Genomic DNA, 8,336 nt, shown 5'->3' on the forward strand with positions numbered 1-8,336 from the left:
TAGTCCCAGAGCTAAGAGGTATGTCCTACGAGGAGAGGTTAAGGGAAATCGACCTGACAACACTGGAGGACAGGAGAGATAGGGGGGACATGATAACGACATACAAAATACTGAGAGGAATTGACAAGGTGGACAAAAACAGGATGTTCCAGAGATTGGACACAGTAACAAGGGGACACAGTTGGAAGCTGAAGACACAGATGAATCACAGGGATATTAGGACGTATTTCTTCAGTCACAGAGTAATCAGGAAGTGGAATAGTTTGGGAAGCGATGTAGTGGAGGCAGGATCTATACATAGCTTTAAGCAGAGGTATGATAAAGCTCACGGTTCAGAGAGAGTGACCTAGTAGCGACCAATGAAGAAGCGGGGCCAGGAGCTAGGACTCGACCCCTGCAACCTCAACTAGGTGAGAACTAGGTGAGTACATAAGGAGAGCAGTCGTAGAGCCAGAAACGAATATGCACAGATAAGAAGGGAGGCCCAAAGACAATATGAAAATGACATAGCAGCAAAAGCCAGATCTGACCCGAAACTGTTGTACAGCCACATCAGGAGGAAAACAACAGTCAAGTACCAGGTAATCAGGCTAAGGAAGGAAGGAGGAGAGACAACAAGAAATGACCGTGAAGTATGTGAGGAACTCGAGAGATTCAAAGAAGTGTTCACAGAGGAGACAGAAGGGGCTCCAGAAAGACGGAGAGGTGGGGCACACCACCATGTGCTGGACACAGTGCACACAACCGAGGAAGAAGCGAAGAGACTTCTGAGTGAGCTAGATACCTCAAAGGCAATGGGGCCAGATAACATCTCCCCATGGGTATTGAGAGAGGGAGCAGAGGCACTATGTGTACCCCTAACAAAAATATTCAATACTTCTATCGAAACAGGGAGATTGCCTGAGGCATGGAAGACAGCAAATGTAGTCCCAATCTTTAAAAAAGGAGACAGACATGAAGCATTAAACTACAGACCAATGTCACTGACATGTATAGTATGCAAAATCATGGAGAAGATTATCAGGAGAAGAGTGGTGGAACACCTAGAAAGGAATGATCTCATCAACAGCAGCCAACATGGTTTCAGGGACGGGAAATCCTGTGTCACAAACCTACTGGAGTTCTATGACATGGTGGCAGCAGTAAGACAAGAGAGAGAGGGGTGGGTGGATTGCATATTCTTGGACTGCAAGAAGGCGTTTGACACAGTTCCACACAAGAGATTGGTGCAAAAACTGGAGGACCAAGCAGGGATAACAGGGAAGGCACTACAATGGATCAGGGAATACTAGTCAGGAAGACAGCAGCGAGTCATGGTATGTGGCGAGGTGTCAGAGTGGGCACCTGTGACCAGCGGGGTCCCACAGGGGTCAGTCCTAGGACCAGTGCTGTTTTGGTATTTGTGAACGACATGACGGAAGGAATAGACTCTGGGGTGTCCCTGTTTGCAGATGACGTGAAGTTGATGAGAAGAATTCACTCGATCGAAGACCAGGCAGAACTACAAAGGGATCTGGACAGGCTGCAGACCTGGTCCAGCAATTGGCTCCTGGAGTTCAATCCCACCAAGTGCAAAGTCATGAAGATTGGGGAAGGGCAAAGAAGACCGCAGACGGAGTACAGTCTAGGGGGCCAGAGACTACAAACCTCACTCAAGGAAAAAGATCTTGGGGTGAGTATAACACCAGGCACATCTCCTGAAGCGCACATCAACCAAATAACTGCTGCAGCATATGGGCGCCTAGCAAACCTCAGAACAGCATTCTGACATCTTAATAAGGAATCGTTCAGGACCCTGTACACCGTGTACGTTAGGCCCATATTGGAGTATGCGGCACCAGTTTGGAACCCACACCTAGCCAAGCACGTAAAGAAACTAGAGAAAGTGCAAAGGTTTGCAACAAGACTAGTCCCAGAGCTAAGAGGTATGTCCTACGAGGAGAGGTTAAGGGAAATCAACCTGACGACACTGGAGGACAGGAGAGATAGGGGGGACATGATAACGACATACAAAATACTGAGAGGAATTGACAAGATGGACAAAGACAGGATGTTCCAGAGATTGGACACAGTAACAAGGGGACACAGTTGGAAATTGAAGACACAGATGAATCACAGGGATGTTAGGAAGTATTTCTTCAGCCACAGAGTAGTCAGTAAGTGGAATAGTTTGGGAAGCGATGTAGTGGAGGCAGGATCCATACATAGCTTTAAGCAGAGGTATGATAAATCTCACGGTTCAGGGAGAGTGACCTAGTAGCGATCAGTGAAGAGGCGGGGGCCAGGAGCTCGGACTCGACCCCCGCAACCTCAACTAGGTGAGTACAACTAGGTGAGTACACTACCAGAGTGAGGGGGGAGGACGAATCAACAAGATTGGACCTTGTGTTCACTCTGGGCAGTTCAGACATTGAGGACATCACATATGAGAGTCCCCTAGGAGCTAGTGACCACGTGGTTCTGTGCTTTGAATACATAGAGTTGCAAGTGGAGAGAGTAACAGGAGTTGAATGGGAAAAGCCAGACTATAAAAGACGGGACTCCATAGGTTTGAGGAACTTCCTGCAGGAAGTTCCGTGGGACAGAGAACTGGCAGGAAAGCCAATAAATGAAATGATGGAATATGTAACAACAAAATGCAAGGAGGCAGTGGAAAGGTTTATTCCCAAGGGCAACAAAAACAATGGGAAAACCAGAACGAGCCCCTGGTTTACCCGACGGTGTAAGGAGGCAAAAACTAAGTGCAATAGAGAATGGAAAAAGTACAGAAGGCAGAGAACACATGAAAATAGGGAGATTAGTCGCAGAGCCAGGACTGAGTATGCACAGGTAAGGAGGCAGGCCCAGCGACAGTATGAAAATAACATAGCATCGAAAGTCAAGACTGACCCGAAACTGTTGTATAGCCACATCAGGAGGAAGACAACAGTCAAAGACCAGGTGATCAGACTGAGGACAGAAGGTGGAGAACTCACAAGAAATGATCAGGAGGTATGTGAGGAGCTAAACAGGAGATTTAAGGAAGTTTTTACAGTAGAGACAGGAAGGGCTCTGGGAAGACAGCACAGAAGGGAACATCAAGTGGGAATATACCAACAAGTGTTGGATGACATACGAACAACCGAGGAGGAGGTGCAGAAGCTGCTAAGTGACTTGGATACCTCAAAGGCGATGGGACCGGACATCTCCCCGTTGGTCCTTAGAGAAGGAGCAGAGATGCTGTGCATGCCCCTAACCACAATCTTCAACACATCCCTTGAAACTGGGCAACTACCTGAGATATGGAAGACGGCAAATGTAGTCCCCATAAACTACAGACCTGTGTCTCTGACATGTATAGTATGCAAAGTCATGGAGAAGATTATCAGGAGGAGAGTGGTGGAACACCTGGAACGGAACAAGATTATAAATGAAAACCAGCATGGATTCATGGAAGGCAAATCCTGTGTCACAAACCTTCTGGAGTTTTATGACAAGGTAACAGAAGTAAGACACGAGAGAGAGGGGTGGGTTGATTGCATTTTCCTGGACTGCAGGAAGGCCTTTGACACAGTTCCTCACAAGAGATTAGTGCAGAAGCTGGAGGATCAGGCGCATATAACAGGGAGGGCACTGCAATGGATCAGGGAATACCTGACAGGGAGGTAACAACGAGTCATGGTACGTGAAGAGGTATCACAGTGGGCGCCTGTGACGAGCGGGGTCCCACAGGGGTCAGTTCTAGGACCAGTGCTATTTTTGATATATGCGAACGACATGATGGAAGGAATAGACTCTGAAGTGTCCCTATTCGCACATGATGTGAAGTTGAGGAGAAGAATGAAATCGGATGAGGCTGAGGCAGGACTGCAAAGAGACCTGGACAGGCTGGACACGTGGTCCAGAAACTGGCTTCTCGAATTCAACACTGCCAAATGCAAAGTCATGAAGATTGGGGAGGGGCAAAGAAGACCGCAGACAGAGTATAGGCTAGGTGGACAAAGACTACAGACCTCACTCAGGGAGAAAGATCTTGGGGTGACCATAACACCGAGCACGTCACCGGAGGCACACATCAACCAAATAACTGCTGCAGCATACGGGCGCCTGGCAAACCTGAGAATAGGGTTCCGATACCTTAATAGGGAATCGTTCAAGACACTGTACACTGTGTATGTTAGGCCCATACTGGAGTATGCAGCACCAGTCTGGAATCCACACCTGGTCAAGCACGTCAAGAAGTTAGCGAAAGTACAAAGGTTTGCAACAAGCCTAGTTCCAGAGCTCAGGGGAATGTCGTACGAGGAAAGGTTGAGGGAAATCGGTCTGACGACACTGGAGGACAGAAGGGTCTGGGGAGACATGATAACGACATACAAGATACTGCGGGGAATAGACGAGGTGGACAGAGACAGGATGTTTCAGAGAGGGGACACAGAAACAAGGGGTCACAATTGGAAGCTGAAGACTCAGACGAGTCACAGGGACGTTAGAAGTATTTCTTCAGTCATAGAGTCATCAGGAAGTGGAATAGCCTAGCTAGTGAAGTAGTGGAGGCAGGAACCATACATAGTTTTAAGAAGAGGTATGACAAAGTTCAAGAAGCAGAGAGGGAGAGGACCTAGTAGCGATCAGTGAAGAGGCGGGGCCAGGAGCTGAGTCTCGACCCCTGCAACCACAATTAGGTGAGTACACACAGGGGGGGTCTAGTCTCAGCGCCTCTTCGGTAGTCGCTATTAGGTTCACTCTCCTGGATTCAAGAGCCTTATTGTACCTGTTCTTAAAGCTATGTATTGATCCTGCTGTTACTGGTTCATTCTCCAGGTTGTTCCACTTCCTGACTACTATAAAACTGAAGAAATTCTTCCTAACATCCCTGTGGCTCATCTGTTTTCATTTTCCAGTTGTTCCCTCGTGTTGTTGTTTGCCGTCCGTCAACATTCTGTTCTTGTGGACCCTGTCCATTCCTCACACTATTTTGTATGTTATATTATTGTCTCTGGTTCTTCTGTTCCCCAGTGACATCAGGTTGAATTTTCTTGACCTCTTATCAAAGGACATAACTCATATTTCCGGGACTAATAATCTCTTTACTTTCTCCAGTTTCTTGACATGTTTGACCAGGTGTGGGTTCCATGCTGGTGCTGCATACTCCAGTATGGGCCTGACGTACATTGTATAGTGTCGTGAATGGACTTCTTAAACTTCTAAAATTGGTCTTAGATTTGCCAGATGCTAAGTTGTTGTAGCAGTTATTTGGTTGATATGCACCTCAGGCGATATTCTCTGTACAGTATTCACCCCAGAGTCCTCCTTGAGTGAGGTTTGCAACCCTTGTTCCCCGAACCTGTACTCCGTCTGCGGTCTTCTTTGCCCTTGCCCAAACCTCATAACTTTACACTCGCTGGGGTTAAATTCCAGTAGCCACTTGTCAGACCAAATCTACATCCTGTCCAAATCCACTTGTAAGCGTTTCTTGTCTTCACCTGCTTGTATTATCTTCATACCTGCTTGTATTATCTTCATTATCTTCACACCTGCTTGTATTATCTTCATTATCTTCACACCTGCTTGTATTATTTTCATTTTCACACCTGCTTGCATTATCATCATTATCTTCACACCTGGTTGCATTATCTTCACACCTGCTTGTATTATCTTCACATCTGCTAACAGTGATACCTCTGACTCTGTCCACAACGATGACAAGAAACAGTACTGATACTTGTTGAATCCCACTTGTCACATGTGTACCCACCTACTCACCTATATGTGGTTGCATTGGTTGAATCACAGCTCCTGGCCATGTGTGTATGGTTTGTACTCACCTGTATGTGGTTTCAAGGGTCAAATCACAGCTCCTGGCTCTGTGTGTTTGTACTCACCAATATATAACCACATATTGGTGAGTGCAAACACACAGGGCAGGGGGTCTAGTCATTGCAGGGATCTAGTCGAAAGCTCCTGGCCCCGCCTCTTAGCTTACAGCTTACCAGATTCACCCCTAGCCTCGTAGGCCCTATCGTATCTGCTCTTCAAACTATGTATGGAGCTTTTGTGTATGTTTTTGTGAATGAGAAGAAATGGATTAAATTTGCGGGGATGAATGTGGCGGAGATGGTTCCTGGGATCCCTGAGACTTAAGAAATAGAGGAAATAAAATATAATTTCTGAAACAGAATCAGTTAGGTTCACAATGGTCGTAAATAAATGCAAAGTGAACATTAGGGTTATTTATTGTTGTGGAGACCTGGCCACCGCGGCAGTTATGGGAAGTTACCATCATGTTCTCCTAGTCCCTGGCACACCATCCATGGATGTGCCTTCACGCTACTCAGTGTTTCTTCACTCAAGGAGTTTAAGCTACCCTGTGTTTGGATTAAATCTCAGTGTATCTCATTCCTCAGGTGCTGTATGACCTTCACTTGTTGATCTCTTACTTATCAAGAAAATAATAATACAGGAAGGTGGTGGTGGTGGTGGTGGTAGTAGTAGTAGTAGTAGTAGTAGTTGTAGTAGTAGTAGGAGTGGTTGTGGTAGTAGTAGTGGTAGTAGTAGTAATAGTAGTAGTGGTATTAGTAGTAGTAGTCGTAGTAACAACAAATACATATATGAATAAGACACGTGCAACACTTGGGTATCTTTATAGTCCAATCGTTTCGATCACACAGTGATGTTCTGTCGAGTACAGAGGTAACATCTGCATTATTGGTTACATGTGTAATGGACGGATCACATCAGCTTTACCTCTCCACTACTACTGCTGTCACCACTATTTTCGACTGAAGAAGCCTATTGTGTAGGCGAAACGTTTCAACGATAAAGATACTTAACTCTTGCACATGTATCTTACTCATTAAGATTATTATTCACCACAATGGTACTCGTGCACGTTCGAAAGTTTCCTGGTGCTGTTCAGTTTCCTAGTGCTGTTCAGTTTCCTGGTGCTGTTCAGTTTCCTAGTGCTGTTCAGTTTCCTAGTGCTGTTCAGTTTCCTGGTGCTGTTCAGTTTCCTGGTGCTGTTCAGTTTCCTAGTGCTGTTCAGTTTCCTGGTGCTGTTCAGTTTCCTGGTGCTGTTCAGTTTCCTAGTGCTGTTCAGTTTCCTAGTGCTGTTCAGTTTTCTGGTGCTGTTCAGTTTCCTAGTGCTGTTCAGTTTCCTAGTGCTGTTCAGTTTCCTAGTGCTGTTCAGTTTCCTGGTTCTGTTCAGTTTCCTAGTGCTGTTCAGTTTCCTAGTGCTGTTCAGTTTCCTAGTACTGTTCAGTTTTCTGGTGCTGTTCAGTTTCCTGGTGCTGTTCAGTTTTCTGGTGCTGTTCAGTTTCCTAGTGCTGTTTAGTTTCCTGGTGCTGTTCAGTTTCCTGGTGCTGTTCAGTTTCCTGGTGCTGTTAGTTTCCTAGTGCTGTTCAGTTTCCTGGTGTTCAGTTTCCTAGTGCTGTTCAGTTTCCTGGTGCTGTTTAGTTTCCTGGTGCTGTTCAGTTTCCTGGTGCTGTTCAGTTTCCCGGTGCTGTTCAGTTTCCTAGTGCTGTTCAGTTTCCTAGTGCTGTTCAGTTTCCTGGTGCTGTTCAGTTTCCTAATGCTGTTCAGTTTCTTGGTGCTGTTCAGTTTCCTAGTGCTGTTCAGTTTCCTGGTGCTGTTCATTTTCCTAGTGCTGTTCAGTTTCATAGTGCTGTTCAGTTTCCTGGTGCTGTTCATTTTCCTAGTGCTGTTCAGTTTCCTAGTGCTGTTCAGTTTCCTGGTGCTGTTCAGTTTCCTAGTTCTGTTCAGTTTCCTAGTTCTGTTCAGTTTCCTAGTGCTGTTCAGGTTCCTATTGCTGCTCAGTTTCCTAGTGCTGTTTAGTTTCCTGGTGCAGTTCAGTTTCTTGGTGCTGTTCAGTTTCCTAGTGCTGTTCAGTTTCCTGGTGCAGTTCAGTTTCCTAGTGCTGTTCAGTTTCCTAGTGCTGTTCAGTTTCCTGGTGCTGTTCAGTTTCCTGGTGCTGTTCAGTTTCCTAGTGCTGTTCAGTTTCCTAGTGCTGTTCAGTTTCCTGGTGCTGTTCAGTTTCCTGGTGCTGTTCATTTTCCTAGTGCTGTTCAGTTTCCTGGTGCTGTTCAGTTTCCTGGTGCTGTTCAGTTTCCTGGTGCTGTTCAGTTTCCTAGTTCTGTTCAGTTTCCTAGTGCTGTTCAGTTTCCTAGTTCTGTTCAGTTTCCTAGTTCTGTTCAGTTTCCTAGTGCTGTTCAGTTTCCTGGTGCTGTTCAATTTCCTAGTTCTGTTCAGTTTCCTAGTGCTGTTCAGTTTCCTGGTGCTGTTCAATTTCCTAGTGCTGTTCAGTTTCCTGGTGCTGTTCAGTTTCCTAGTTCTGTTCAGTTTCCTAGTGCTGTTCAGTT

This window comes from Cherax quadricarinatus, chromosome 85, assembly GCF_038502225.1.
Source record: "Cherax quadricarinatus isolate ZL_2023a chromosome 85, ASM3850222v1, whole genome shotgun sequence".
NCBI lineage: Eukaryota > Metazoa > Arthropoda > Malacostraca > Decapoda > Parastacidae > Cherax > Cherax quadricarinatus.